This window comes from Gossypium hirsutum, chromosome D09, assembly GCF_007990345.1.
Source record: "Gossypium hirsutum isolate 1008001.06 chromosome D09, Gossypium_hirsutum_v2.1, whole genome shotgun sequence".
NCBI lineage: Eukaryota > Viridiplantae > Streptophyta > Magnoliopsida > Malvales > Malvaceae > Gossypium > Gossypium hirsutum.
Window position 1 is genome coordinate 54,011,662 of NC_053445.1, and position 16,744 is coordinate 54,028,405.

General features: G+C 27.2%; 1 long non-coding RNA gene across 11 annotated transcripts; it reads left to right on the forward strand.

Annotated features, from left to right (window-relative positions):
* The first annotated feature begins 7,709 nt into the window (after positions 1 to 7,709).
* Positions 7,710 to 16,495, forward strand: LOC107931467 (uncharacterized). 11 transcript variants are annotated; one of them, XR_005918349.1, is made up of 6 exons: positions 7,715 to 8,062; positions 8,281 to 8,544; positions 8,984 to 9,040; positions 11,367 to 14,663; positions 15,845 to 15,976; positions 16,052 to 16,495. It is a non-coding gene; the product is annotated as an uncharacterized lncRNA (long non-coding RNA). The 11 variants fall into 11 exon arrangements; XR_005918354.1 differs by having other exon boundaries at positions 7,734 to 8,062; positions 11,367 to 11,450; positions 12,032 to 12,100; positions 12,197 to 16,495; XR_005918348.1 differs by having other exon boundaries at positions 7,710 to 8,062; positions 11,367 to 15,976.
* Positions 16,496 to 16,744: the final 249 nt, after the last annotated feature.

Sequence of the window (16,744 nt, forward strand, 5' to 3'; positions counted from 1 at the left end):
AAAAAAAAATTAAACAAAAAAATCACTTTAAACGATATTTTTTTAAATAATTTTTTGTTTATTTTTAATTCGTGTTAGATAATTTTTAATATATTTATATAATTATTTCGTATACAATTTATTTTTATATAATTTCTCATATTTAATAGCTTTAAGTCGAGTTAAAGCTCAAATTTAATATATATTTATATTTATTTAATTCTCTCAATTAATGTATTTATTGTTTGTGTTAATTAATGTTTTCTTTAAACATTTAAAATTGAAGTAGTTGTACCATAAAATAAAATAAAAAATCCAATAACATAAGGTGGCAACATCACCATACATGGAGGCCATTATGTCCTACAAATTTTTTAATATAAAGTTTTATTCAATATTGTTGCTTTTTTTTCCAATAATGAACATTAATTTGACAAAATAAATAAAAGTAATCAATTATACATACATACATGCATATATATATATATAGTGGCAGAACTTGAAATTGTTTGAGAGATTGGAATTAAATTGTATATTTTTACAATAGTAAAAATATAATTTCATTATTCTAATAGCTTATGTATTTATAAATTTAAAAAGTTAAATTAATTTTTTTTCATTTTTAGAGGGACCAAAGTGTAATTTTATCATTATTATAAATAATTTAAATTAAAAATTTATCATTTTAAGAGAATCATGGCCCTGATCTCCACTACGTTCCACCACAGCATACATACATACGCAAAAAGTCTAAAGGTGAGTTTGGATGGGCGGTGCGTTTACCTGCGGTTAGTGTAAAAATAGTGGTAGCGGTGAGATTAGATACTGTAGTAATACTGTAGCGTGAGACAAAAAGTAAGCTAAACGCACCGCACCGCACCCAATTGCCCATCCAAACCCACCCTAAGTATTGGAAAATTTCATAAGGAGAAATGTATTATTTACTAATTATCTTATAAAGTTTTAGCTATTTAATTTGTTCATATTAAATACGATTTAAATAATTTTTTACTTAATTTAAATTCATTATATATTTAAAATGTTTTATTTAAATAATTACAAAACAATAATATAAATAATTATATAAATTTCAAACCAATTTAAATTAAAATTTATAAAAAATAAATAAATGTGAATCCCGACCTAACTCGATTAATAAAATGTTCTATTAATTGCCAAAATCTCATAATGACAATTTTTAAGTAAAAGCTAAAAATGAAAATAGTAAATTCCTTAGGCACATGGCTGCTGTGCCCAAAATGTTTCTTTTTTACTTCTTTTTTTCCTACCTTTTATTTTTTGAAAAAATATTGTTAGAATTTTATGACCCGAATCTCGTTTGATCCAGTCTGAAAAGTTTGAGATACAACTCACTTGTTAAAGAAATAGAATAGAGAGGTAAAATTGATGATTTGTGGAGGCGGAGGTTCGAGGCTGTAACCCACCATAGATCCTCATCCACCACTAATCTCAACCTACCCCACGAATCTTGCCGCACAAGTTAAATCCATATATAATTATATTTCTTTTATTAGACACTGATTAAAAAAAAGGGACCGTTTAACCCTTAAAAACTGTGCATAGCAAAAAATCTTTTATATTATTGTTTTTCAACATTAATAAATTTATTTTCCTGAATTTATTTTCCTTTGCTTGTGGTTTTTCTCGATAAGAGTTTTCACGTAAAATCTCCGTGTTCTTTTTTTTTATTGCTTTACGATCATTCCTACTGCCATTATCGACGTATAGTACAACAAACATTTTTTTCAAAAAGAAATGAAAGATTAAAAAAATAGGTGAACATTTTTTGTTTTAATATTTTCTCTTTTAATTTCAAATTAATTTTAAAAAATTATTTTCATTAAATTAATTGCAAAATTTCAATAACCAAAAATCATCATATATAACATCAATATTAAAAATGAAAAATATTTTATACTTTTATATTTATTTAAATAAAAATATTTCTTATTATTTACTTAATCCACCCTATTTATTTCTTTGATTATCACAAATTTATCCATCTTATCTCAACCAAAGTCATCATTTCTACAAATAACCAAACAAATTTGGAATCAAAACCTTCAAATTTATCAATCAACAATAATTTGATAAGGGTTTTTTTTAATTGGTGCTTATAGCCCTAATTAAGGATGATAATATATAATTAGTATTTTTTTTTACATTTAACGAATTAAAACAAAAGTGTAATTATTTTTTTTCTTTGACATCATCTTAATCAATGTCATTAACATTCTCTTTGTATAAATGTCATTCATACAAAATAATATATATATATAAGAATAAAGAGTTTATAGTACAATAAATGAGTGGACTAAAAAATAAAGATCTCTCCTGTTATAGGCCAAAAAAATTTAAAGGATATAAATATAAATATATATTTATTAAGGTCCATTGTTACTTTTAATCATTGATAAAGTTTGAAATTGACAAGAGGTTGTGGATTTTATCTTAGGTTTGCAACTAAAGTGACTTTTGATTGGAAAAAAAATATTACTTCTTTTATTAATAATAAAATAAGATAAATATATTTATTTTAAAATTTTATGATTAAATTGTAATTTAGCTCAAAAATATTTAAATTACAAATCATTTTATTGAAAAAACCATCTAGATAAATATAATCTATTAAATGTATAATGATAAATTTCGTTCTCAACGTTTATATATATATTATCAAATTGACCATTTTTTTTAGATAAATGTAGCCCTCAGTATTTCAAAAAGAGTCAAATCATTTTTTAATGAAAATGTAGACTAAAACATTGTTTTATTAACCATGTTGGTGTAACAATTAGTCCACATGTACTTCATCCTAATATGACATTATTTATATTATATACCACAACAATAAACAATTTTAAATTATAAAAATATTTTAAAAAATTAAAATATAAAATTTCATAAAAAATTTAAAAAGTATGAAGTATATCTGAGCTACCATATTTAAAACTTTAACGTTTTAATTAGTTTTTTTGTTAAAAATGCAATAATTCAACACTTTTTGATAAATTAATGATCAATTACTATTATTTTAAAAGGTCGGATATTAAATTTAACTTAAAAAATAAAAATAAAATTGAAATAAATATAAATATTGAAAGTTCTTAGATTGATATAGTAAATACCATAATTTCATGCTAATGAATTACTTAAAAGAGGTGTGAAATAGTTACTTAAAAATACAGCTTTTTTCTTATCCATCTTTTCAACCATTCAACATTTTGTTGTTTTACATGTCATCCAGATTCTATAATCATAGGACGTGTGAGGGGTTGATTTTTTTTATTCTATTTTTTTCCCTTTTCAATTATAAGTATCATACAAGTCTTTGTACTAGGATGATTAATTGTATTTTGTCCCTTTTATTAAAAAATAGTAAATTAATTATTATACGTTTGATCAAAAAGTAAATTGGTCATTTTGTTAAAAATTTCATCCATTTTTACTATCAAGTGCTAAAGTGGTTAATGAAGTAACCAAATAAGGATACTTGACATAACACGTGTAACTTATGCTAATATGTAGGGACCAATTCAAGCAAAATAGATAAAATTTTTAGTAGACAATTAAATGAATGGAATTTTTAACGTAAATGGAATAATTCAAGCAATCAAATAGTAGATATGCCATCACTTAACAATAAAAATGAATGAAATTTTTAATAGAAAACCATTTTAATCTTTGATCTAATGCGCATGACTAATTTATCTACTTTTTGAGTAAATAGAACAAAATATAATTTAATATCCATAATACTTTTAGCGAAGGTTAAACACGAAACAATGCCCATGTGAAGTAATTATCAAAGTTACGGTCAATAATCAATAAGATTTAATGGGCTTTTTAATAGCTGATATGTAGGGCCCAATTTATGAGTTATTAAGGTGGGGCCCAAATTAGAGGGTTGGTGTGGGCTAATGAGATTTGTGATTATTTAAGCAAAGATAGTTTAGTTTAATACAGGTTAGAAGGCACATGGAAGATGGAACCTACTCTTTTGCTAAATGTAGCAAATATCTCTCCCTATATATTAATTTGAAGAGGTGGAGATTTAATTATACAATTTTTATTTTTTTATGTTAATTAAGTAATTTATTATTATCAGGGGTTAAGATTAAGGGGCCAAAATCCCTTCGTGCCTCTAACTTATTTATAAAGTAAAGGATGATGGTGATTGCATAAACAAATCTAGGATAAGCAAGGGTAGGAGCGAATTGAGAAATTTTGTAGGGAATGAATTTTGTTTGAGATATTAAAATATAAATTTACAATGATTTCATTTTTTAAAAAATTATTTTTAGGGTTAAAACGGTAATTCTACTATAAATTAATTTTTAATTTAATTATTTAATAGTGATTTATATGACAATTTTTTCATTCGAGGGAAGTCAAACCTCTACTTGTCCCTTCAAATTCGTCTTTAAGTGTCAAACTTAGCTTATTAAAATTAATCGAGTTTTAAGAAAAAGAACATTTAAAATTAGTGGCGGAGCTAGGGGAGCTGGCAACGCCTCAGTCCCCCTAAAATGAAAAAAATTTCATTTAGGTCTTTTTATAATTTATAAAATTTTAAATTAATAATAGTAAAATTACACTTTGGCCCTCAAAAAATAATAATAATTTGATTTGATCCTTTAAAAATTATAAAAAACATAGACTATTGAAATGGTAAAATTACATTTTTACTATTATAAAAATATATAATTTATTTCCGGCCCCAAAAAGATTTCTAGTTCTGCCACAGTTTAAAATATTACCACTTATTTCATTTTTTAATATATCCTTAAATACATTTTCATGTAAATTTAATTATAAAATAAATAAATATTAATAGAAAAAATTAAGAAATTTTATTTTGTCAAGAAACTTTTGACCCAATGACAACACCAAGATGTTGTAGACATTAGAAGTTAAAATAAGACAAGAAAAGGAAATCTCTTAAAAAAAACAATAAGACAAGTTTATGAGTAGTGGTGGACTGCGGCCCAATCTTTTTTTTAACCCACAACAGATTATTTTTTGTAAATTATTTAAATATCAAATGAATTGTTTTTATGGTAACATATTTTCATAATTAAATTAATTAGAAATTTACCATAATAATATTTAAAGTTTATTTCGATTACCGAAAGAGATAAAAAAATACTAATATTCTACTTGCTGCCATTGCCTTTGATGAAGCAATTTACAATCCAGGCTAGTTTGACAATCTGAATTATTATTTTAATTTTAATTTTTAAAATAATTAAATATAAAAAAGTTTAATATTATATTATTTTCCGTAATAAAAATGAAGTTTCATGTTTCTTCTAATGAAATTATACTATATCGATCTAAATAGTTTTGGAGAAAAGATACAAAAATTCCTCTATTTGTCTCCTTTAAGAAATTCTAATGCGTCAACTGGAAGGGTCTCAACCAGTTGTAAATCCTTATTTATTTCAAAAGTCAATTTAGCTAGATAGTCAACACTTTGATTCTCCTCCCTATAACTGTAGCTTAAAATCCATTGACTTTCTTGGGTCAAAATATGGTGTATCCTTCTGATCAGAGCAGAGTTTGAAATCTTCGAAATACTTCTATGTATAGCTTTAACTACCTCCAAGCTATCCAATTGAATAACCATCTTGTTGTAACCTCTTTGTTGGATGAGTTTTAGGCCATCCAGAATATCCCAAAGTTATGCATTCAAAATCAAGCAATTCCCTAAGAATTTGTTATATCTAAGAATCCAACCTCCATTCTCATTACGCATCACTCCCCTAGTAGCTGCACTCCTTGATCTCACTTGAACAGCACCATCGATATTAAGAAAAGTCTATCTTTTCACAAGCATTAAAAAAAAAAAAGATAGCTAATTACAAAACGTCACATGGCGGTTTTATGTAAAAAATAAATATATTTTATCAAATGTATATACACATTAAAAAATGAAAAACATAAATAAATATATAAACATTTAGAAAAAATATAATCTAGAAAAATATAAATTATAAAAATAAAATTTAGAAAAATAAGATAATTGAAAAGAAATTAGTTGAAATTAATAATATTATTACAAAAATGTAAAAAAAGAAACTGTAAAAATATTTTAAGAAAATTTTAAAAATATTTTTTTATAAAATTCTAAAAAATATATTTAAATTTCAAGTTACTTGAAATTATAACAATTTTTATATATTAATTTGACTTTTTAAAATTGATAATTATATATATTTTAGAATTTTATAAATTTTTATATATTATATATAACTTTTTACATTTTTAATCAATATAATTTATATAATATTAAAAAAATAAAAAGGATATGTGGCATATTCTAATAGCACCACAGGATAGGTCAACGCTCGGTCAATGCTTGTCAACATTTGGTCAATGTTGATCTGGGGTTGTTCATCGACTTGTCTAAATTAATAATGTTTTATAATATTTAAATATTTAATATTATAATTTTTATTTTTATTTTTTAATTTAAATTTAATATTTTTAATTTAAATAAATATAATTTTCACGTGACATTTTTTTATTGGCAAAAAATAAGCCACATGGTACTTTGCCATTGGTCAAAATGGGCTAACAGGTTTTCTTTAATAGTTGTTACAAAAGGGATCAAAAATAGAAGAAATTAATACTTTAAGTACCAAATTAGGACAAATAAAAATTTAAATACTAAAATGAGAAAATGAATATATTTCAAGAGCTAAATTGTGAAATAAACCTAAAATAAGATAACAATAAAAAGCTTGAATGAACTAATAAAAACTGATTTCCTATGCATTTTACTTTTTTTAGAAAACTACTTGTAATTCATAATTAATTTATATTAAGTAAGCATAAAATATCTAAATATTAAAAATAAAAAAATATATTTCTTTTGAACAATTAAATTAATTAAAATGAAAATACAAAATTCAATATCGATTTATTACTATGGAGGCTTATCATTTTCTATGTCAACCGGCAATATTGTGACCCTAATTTTTTTATTTGCCTTTAATATTTAATATTTAAATAAATTATTTTTTATTGGATCATTAAAATTTTAATGACTCTAACACATCAACTCGTGTAGTAATCTACATGCATCTTACAAAAATTTAAAAAATAATAAAAATTGTTTAAAAATTCAAACAATTAAAAAACGTAAAAAAAATTAAAAAATTATCCACGTTCATAGTGAAGTAAACATAGACTCACATTAATGTCATTAAAATTTTAATAATTTCATCAAATAAAATTAATTTGAAAAAGGTTTAAAATTTTACGGTGTACATGATAAAAAAAATAGGACCAAAGTGATAAAAATAAATGAATATTAAGGATTAAATTTAACATTATACATCTTTTAAATATATTACAATAAAATAATAGGCTTTCATCGGTAACGACACATGTCCTCTTCATAAAAGATGGTTGGGATTGGGAATTTAGTGTACAGTTGTTAGATAGTACGGACTCTGTTGAAAAGGTTTTCCACTTATACTTTTATCAGGGCAGGGAAACACATTTGTTCAATTATAGGTTGACACATCATTATTTATTTCTGACGCAAACTGTACAGGAACCTGGCTTACCTTCTTATCCGTTAGGGTTTTAGCAACTTTAGTTTTCACAAAAATCAATTAATTTTAATTAGTATTAATTTTAAATATGCCATAGAATCGACTCAAATCATACCTAAACTCTTACATCAAGTTTCGTTGGCTGTAATACTAATACATTACAGCTGAATTCAGTGGGCCCATCACTAAGCCATTGTTTGGTTGGCTATAATGAGCTATTACAGCCCTATTCCAAACGGGATTATTCAAGGCAAAAGTTTTGTTTACAATTCAGTAGTCTGGGTTCAGAATAACGATTCAGCGAATGGGTGGGTGAAAAATTTCCTCTAACTTTCAAATTTACCCTCATTTCTTTCTCACGTCTAAAGCATTTTTCTCTTTTCTCATTCTTCTTCCCAATTCCTCCCAACATTATCTCCCTTTTTTTCATGCTTCTATCCTCACCAACCCGATCTCCCTTTGACAAAATCTAGTTCAGCAAAATCTAGGTCAGAGAGGTAAATTGATCATATTTTATTTATTTTAGATTTTATAAGTTTTTTTTTCTGAGTGAAAAATCTGATTAAGTAATTACCATTTCTAAAATTTTATTTTTTTGAGATCATCGAGAAATAAATAAAAATAGAAAAACTGAGATATATATATTTTAAATTTTGTTGATTTATATTTTCATGTTTATTTTGTGAATATCAGTTTTTTGTTTTTTTTTTGGCAGATTAACGGAGAGGATTTTTGAAGTAGAAATTGGGAAATTGAGATTGAAATTGGAATTAAAAACCTTCCTCAGCAGCTAAAGAGGGAGGGGTAGGGGAAATTCATAGAGATAAAAGAAAGAAATTAGTTTAATGTTCAATTTGCCTTTTGATCATTTCTTCGGCGATATCGGCAGTGATATCAACTGTTATTGTGGCGAGGCGGAAAGAGCGGCCTATTGAGGAGTTTTACAGTGCGATCGAGATAATCTATGCACCAGAGGCATGTAATATTATATTTTTCTTGTTTCATTAGGTTTTCGTTTAATCTTATCAATTAAACATTTGATTGATAATTTCAGTTTTTTGGGATTTTAATTAATTGGATATTGGGTTTGAACGTTTGATTAATTTAATGTAGATGTAGAATATGTGGAAATATTTGGTAACAACTATCCTAAAATTTGATGTATCAGTTCTTTGTGATGCTAAGTGGCCTATGTTGGGAATTAGGGTTTTGGGTCCTCTTTAGAAATTGGATATATTTCTTACCTTGCTGCTTGTCCCTAGTTCTGCCAAAAAAATATGACCCTATGTTAGGCCTTTTATGGAGTTTAGATGGAAGCTTTAGATGTTGCAAAATTAGATTGCTTTTAGTGCAATGGTTCTTTTTACTGGATTTTGTTTAATGATGCTTTATTTGATATAGTTTGATGTGCTTTTTAGATCACATGTTTCAGATGAGATGGATCAGAGTATTCAGAAGAATACGGTGAGAACAGGGTAATTTTTAAATTGTGTTCTTAACCTTAAATGCTACTTTTTCTTCCTCTTCTTTCTTTCTTTTTCTTAAATTTTGTTAATATAATGTTATATGTTGAAAGAAGTAAGAGCATTTATTTCTTTGCATTTTCTGCCCTCTTGGAATGTACCGTATGCATTATGTTGTTGTGGTTAACTTTAAAATTTTATTGGCGGAGGGTTTTGAAAACTAGGAGGATAGAGGATTGGTGGGAAGAATGATAGAAAATGAGCATACTTTTTCATTCATATGCTCTCTAGGAATGCAAACTCCATGTATGTTGTCCGCATATGACCTTTTGTAATGAAATTAAGATAACATGCTACTGAAATTGATTAAATATTAAGGTCTTAAGCTGGAATTAGAAGATGTCATAGTTATAATTAAGATGTCCCACTGCTGTTTCGTGATTAAAATGTAAGTATTCTTGCTGTAAGTATTTATGTTATCTTAAAACATTATCTGAAGTGGATTAATTGTTGTAATTTAAACGGTCTTAATAATGAAATTGTGGTATCTTAAAACGATAAATTCAGAAGAGTTATAGCTGTAATTTATAGTGCTTGGGTGTTGTGGTTAAAATGTATAACTTTGGGATTGATATTGATGATGTGCTGTTAATGAATAAATCGAGTTTTATTTGCCGAATGACATGTTAATTTAGAAATACAAATTGAGTGTTGCTAATGGTGAGTTTTCTTTAAAATCCTTTATTATTTCTAAGCTTGAAATTCTTATCAATTTTACATGGATGAATCGGTGATAGTTAAATAGGAAAAAAAAATTGTTCTTTACAAATTTCATGGTTGCTACTGTTTTGTACTGGTTAAACTCGTTTATTTCAGATTTAGTTGTTGTCTAATTAGTGTAAAAATTTCCTGTTGCTCAAGCAAAGTAGATGCTACTGCTACTCATTTTTGTACTTTTAAAGTCCTATTTAAGTACTGCAATTTGAAGTGTTTAGTTGCTGGAAGTTGAGATGTTTTATTGCTGTAATTGAGGTGTATAAATGTTGTTAATAGAGATGTTAAAATGCTGCAATTTGAAGTGTTAAAGTGTTGCAAATTGAAGTGTTTAAATGTTATAAATTGAAGTGTTTTAAGTACTGCAAATTGAATTGTTTAGTTGCTGGAAATTGAGATGTTTATCGTTGTAATTGATGTGTATAAATGTTGTTAATAGAGATATTAAAGTGCTGCAAATTGAAGTGTTTAAATGTTGTAAATTGAAGTGTTTTAAGTACTGCAAATTGAATTGTTTAGTTGCTGGAAATTGAGATGTTTTATTGCTGTAATTGAGGTGTATAAATGTTGTTAATAGAGATGTTAAAATGCTGCAAATTAAAGTGTTTAAATGCTATAAATTGAAGTGTTAATGTGTTGCAAATTGAAGTATTTAAATGCTGTGAATTCAAGTGTTAAAGTCCTGCAAATTGAAGTGTTTAAATGTTGTAAATTGAAGTGTTTTAAGTATTGCAAATTAAATTGTTTAGTTGCTGGAAATTGAGGTGTTTATCGCTGTAATTGAGGTGGATAAATGTTGTTAATTGGGATGTTAAAGTGTTGTAAGTTGAGGTGTTTAAATGCTGTAAATTGAAGTGTTTAATTGTTGTAAATTGAAGTGTTTAAGTGTTACAAATAATATATAATTTAATAACATTTTTAATATAATTATCTCAACAAACGAAACAAAAAAAAAGTAAGTAAAATGCTACAAACAAATCATGCTATGGTAAGAATGTAATGTATATGGAGTTTTAGATTTTATTTAAATAAAAATAATAATAATTTTTTTTTAAAATACGTAATTTTTAATATATTTAACACACTATATACCTATAATCGAATTGAGTTAATACAAAATAAAAGAAATTAAGACCTTATTTTCTTTTCTCATAAAAATTATTAAATTCATATTATTTTTTTTCCTTTTACTAATTTTAACTATTTAAACAAAATAATATATATTTTTCTATTCACAATTATTAGTTCAAATAAAAGACTAGTTAATTACAATGTGAGGATGAATACAAACTTTTTAAAAGGTAAATTGATAAAACACATTCTTTTCTTTTCTTTCTTTTTTGAATTGAATGCAAACTTTTTAAAAGATAAATTGATAACGGTAAATAAAACGTCAGTCATCAATTAATCAAATCCACAAAACACATTCTTTTCTTTCTTTTTTCTTTTTTAGGTGATTGATAAAGAAATGAATTTCAAGTTTTTTACTTGCAAAGATAGTTGTAATTTCTATTTTGTGCTTTGTAAAGATTCTTAATATGTATTGTTCATTTTTCTTTGATAGTGCGTTATTGCTTCCTTTTCTTCTTTGGCTTGATTGATTGCTTACTCCACCCACAGTTCAGCGTCTTGTATTCACTGAATCACTGTAAGTTCTTTGACAATTAAATTCTTTGATTTTATTTTACTATTATTGAAATTAGTATTGAAGAAATGTGACCCTTTTACTACAATTTGAAGATATGTAATACTTTAATATCTTGCAGTAATGGCTTTTCTGCCTTTAATAGTACAAAGTGTGAGGCGTAAAAGAATTGGTCTTGCATTGACAATATGGTTGCAAATTATGTGTACAGTTGTGAGTTGGTTCTTACTTACATTGTGTGTCATCCACAGCCTATATACTTATAGACCAAGGATTAGATCCTATATTTAGATTTTTATGCAAAGCGAGATTATGTGAAAAGACTTGTATATACTAGTGACGAGGCCTGTATTGGACAAGTTAGGATGAATAGAATTACCTTTTTTAAACTATGTGAGATGTTACAAACTTTAGGGGAATCGAAGTCGTCAAGGAACATACTTGTTGACGAGCAAGTGGGAATGTTTTTACATATCATTTCTCATTACCTTAAAAATTGAGTTATCAAGCATCACTTTAATAGGTTCGGGAAAACCGTTAGCAGATCATTTCACAATGTTTTAAATGCTGTCATACGCTTACAGGATGTGTTATTTAAAAAGGCAGAGCCAATTACAACTAATTCTACAGACCTAATGTGGAAATGATTTAAGGTATTGGAGTGATTTATATATATAGCTTGTACATAATTTAGTTGATTTAGCTTTAAATATAGTATCCTAACTCATTGTTTTATTCATGTGATGTAGAATTGCTTAGGTGTTTTAGATGGAACTCACATCAAGATTAGGGTTCCAACAATTGATAAACTTAGATATTAAACGCGAAAAGGTGACATAGCAACAAATATGTTAGGTGTTTGTACACCTGATATGCATTTTGTTTATGTTCTTTCTGGCTGGGAAGGTTCTATTGCTGATGGACGGGTTCTTCGAGATGCCATTAGTAGAAGACATGGACTAAAAGTTTCTCATGGTTAAGTGCAAAATTAGAGGCCTTTGAATTCATCTTTAAGATCATATTTTTTTGGGAAATTAACCATGACAAATAGTTTTTTATAGGTTGTTATTATCTAGTTAATGCTGGATACACTTGCACCTTTTAGAGGACAAATATATCATTTGAATGAGTGGCGTCAGGATTACTAGCTAAGTATTCCGAAAGAATTTTTCAATATGAAACATGCTTCAGCACGTAATGTTATTGAAAGATGCTTTGGGTTATTAAAACTTAGATGAGAATACTTAGGAGTCCGTCATTCTATCCTGTGATGGTGCACAATAGAATCATCATTGTATGTTGTTTGCTCCATAATTTTATTCGAACCTATATGAGTCTTAATCCTATTAAAGCGGAGTTGGGAGAGGGATTACCTAGTAATGTAATAGATGATGATGAATCGAATACTGTAAATATTCATCCATCGGATGCATGGGCTACTTGGAGGATGGAACTAGCCAACCAAATGTTTGATGAATGGCAAACATCTAAAAATTAGTTAGGTTTAGGGTAAAAATAGTACACGTTAATTTGTTTATGTTATTTCATGTATTTAGTTTATGAAACTTTAGTGGTATTTGAATTGCTTTTGTATTTTACTAGACTTGTTGAATTATAATTTATTTTCTTTTGATTCATCATGTATTTTAATTATATCAAGTGTTGACATTTTGATTCATAATATTGAACTTAATTTTAATTTGTTTTTTTTCTTAAGATAGTTATGTCAGGTTTTTCAAAATCAAGTGTTTCTTCCCAAAATTCTCGAGGAACCAAAAGGAAATGGGTTCCAGAAGAAGATGTTTGTAACAACCTAATTTTCAGTGGTGTCGGAAATAGTGATTCGAGATCACTAAATTTGACCAGTGAGTCTTAAAATTTAATAAATTAATAATTATGGGCAAGTGTGAATTTAGAAGAATTTTTGAACTAGTGTATTTTGTGATTTAGTGAATTTTGTGATTTAAAAAAAGAATTTAATAGGTAAATTAGGTCTAAAACGAGGTATCGAGACCTCGAATTCATAATTCGAGCCATAAATATTTTTATAAATATTTATGGAATGTTATTGAGTTAGTATAAAAGTTTCGTTAGAAAATTTTAACGTTTAGATAGTCAATTAACTAAAAAGGACTAAATTGAAAATAGTGTAAAATTTGTTAAATTGTGATTAAATAACTTAAGTGACTAAACAAGAGGGATTTAAAAGGCAATTAGACCCAAATTATATGAGCTAGACAGTTGGGCAAGAAAAATCTAGAAATGTGATGTAATAAGGGCAAAATTGGAAATTTTGTAAAAGTTAACAAATAAAAATCTTAATTAAAAGAGTTTCTAGGCAATTCTTCATATTTCTCAGCCAAAAAACGCCATTGATGAGTCCCTCCAAGCTGGTTTTTCATATATTTGAACAATATTGGGAATCCAAAGATAAACGCGGAAAAGAGAAAGTATCGAACTAGTTTATGAACTTTTACAACTCTTGCAAATCGGCCCAGGTAAGTTCATATGGCTGAATTTTTATGATTAATTGTTAATGTGGAAATGATATAATGTATCAATTCGTATATTGTTGTTGAATTATGATTATGGTAAAAATGAGAATAAAATGAGATTGTTAGTTCAAATTAAGGGATACGCAGGATTGAGTACATACATTCGGCAACTAGTGATGAATTGACGGATAAGTCAATGGTGGATCCATGGCAAAATGTGAAAAGTAGGTATGGTATTTTGGTAAAGAAAACCATACTGAGTTGTGAAAAATAGGTATGATATTTTAATGAAGAAAACCATACTGAGTTGTGAAAAGTAGATATGATATTTTAATGAAGAAAACCATACTGAGTTATGAAAAGTAGGTATGGTGTTTCAATGAAGAAAACTATACTGAGTTGTGAAACGTAGGTATGGTATTTCAATGAAGAAAACCATACAGAGTTATAGCAATGTGAAATATTCAAGCAAATTGTGGCACCGGGCAAACGATTTACTCAATTCCGTAAGAGGATCCTTAATTTGACAGGTATTTGTAAGTGCAATTGAAGCTTATTAATATTGTTAGTGAAATTTTGGTAAGATTTTATTATGAGCCTATAAACTTAGTAAGCTTTCTGTAAACTTACTTGTGTGTGTTTATTGTTTTTTGTAGATTAATATATATATGTTCGGAGGATCGGATCTACATCAACGATCACACTATCCAGATTTACTCCGGTAGAGTTTGTTAAACAACTTTTTTATTTATATGGCATGTATAGGGATTTGGTCATTTTGTGTGTAACCTTATGATATGGCTAAGGAGTAGCAAGTAAATATTCGACAATGATTAGTTATTGAAATGACTATATAGGAACGTGTTTTGGCCTTGTGTGTGCTTAAATGATAGTTAATATAAAGAAATGATAAAAGAGTAAAAATTAGCAATGAAACAGTTTTTGGACAGCAGCAGTGATGTGATTTTGAAAAAACACCAAAAATATAAGAAATTGAATTAGAAGATGAGTGAGATAGGAAATTAAAGCTGAATGAGTCTATTTTCACATAAAAGAAATTGAGTAAGCAAAAGAGTTATATATTATGAGATATTTTAATTTTAGTGAGATAGGGTCAGAATGATTTCTGAAGTCCCCTATTCTGAATTTAAAAATTCATTAAAAATTATATAGAAGGAATTATGAGTTATAATTTATATGCCTAGATTCATTAGTGAGTCTATTTTCAATAGAAATAGACGAGAATGTTATCCAAATTCTGTACATTGAGATAATTATTTTTTAGTGAAGAGGGGTCAGAACTATCGAGCAGTGAAATATGAGAGAATTTAAAGAGTAAACTGTACTAATTGGCTGAACCAAAAAAATTCTGAAAATTTTATGGTAAGAAGATATATGAGTCTAGTTTCAAGGAAAATTTACAGATCTAAATTTCAAGTTTCGTAACTCGAGTTATAATTAAATTAGCGACTGCTGTGCAGGTGGACAGTTTTATTGTGAATAGTGAAATAAATTGTTTTAATTTGATTAAGTATTTGGAAAATTATTAATGTTCCCGGTTTGGACCCGAACCATTTTTATTGCATGATTTAGGGTCTCGAGATTCCTTTTTAGGAACACATTAAATGAACGTAAGTGAATTAATTTTTTTTTAAAAGCAAACTTTTATTCTCCGAATTAGTAAGTTAAGTTAGGTAATGCCTCGTGCTCGACTCCGGCAACGGTCTCGGGTAAGGGGTGTTATAATATTGCGTTGGTTGCCTGTATGGTCGACTTGCACAATGTTGGAACCTTTAATGTTGATACAGGATTCAAAACCGGATATTTAAATGAGTTGGAAAAAATGTTAGAAAAATTTTTACCCAATGCCATGTTGAAGGCTAAACTTAATCTTAAATTTAGGATTAGGACATTGAAAAAGGATTGGTCAATCGTGTATGACATGCTTAGTGGAAAAAACAATAGCAGTTTTGGTTGGGATGAGCATAGCAGCTTGTTGTTGTTGACGATGCGGTGTGGAACTCATGTATATATGTAAGAATTATTTCAAGTCTTTATTATCTTATTTTGACCGAACTTATATCTAATATGAATTCCTCATTTTTATAGAGTTATAAAGAAGCCGGTCAATTCAAACATCATAGTTTCCGTTATTATGACCAACTTACTGCCATCTACGCAAAAGATTGAGCCATTAGGAAAGATGCTCAAACAACCGCTGATATTATTGAAGAAATAAATGTTTAGGATGTAGCTACTACAAATACTCATGAAGAAAAAAACGATTTCTATGGATGCGAAGTTGATGTTTCTTTGGATGACAGGAATCTTTCAGCTACACAACAGCAACCAACTAGAAACCAAGGTGATTCCACATTTTCAAAAAAGAAAAAAAAAAGATTTTTGATGTAAGTGATCATATTTCTTTTACTTCATTTAATGATGCTGCCACTTTATTGGCGGAAAACATACGGACCGTTGGCGTTGAAATCAGTAGGAGTATTGCCTCCGAAGTGCTAATTCAACAAAAGTAAAAAATGACCATTCAAGAAAGAGCTCTAAAATTATATCCAACATTATGTGAAGTAGAAGGTTTAACTGAGGATGAGCGCTATCGTGCATTGAGTAAAATTCCAGATCATCTAACGCAAATGCTCATTTTCTTTAGTTTACCTTCTTCTGTGCGACTGGAATGGGTCAGAAGATTTCTTGCTGACCATTAAAAATCATAGTTGTGTTGATAATATTTTGGTAACTTTTTATGTTTGTAATATTTCGATGGTATAATGACATGATAAAATG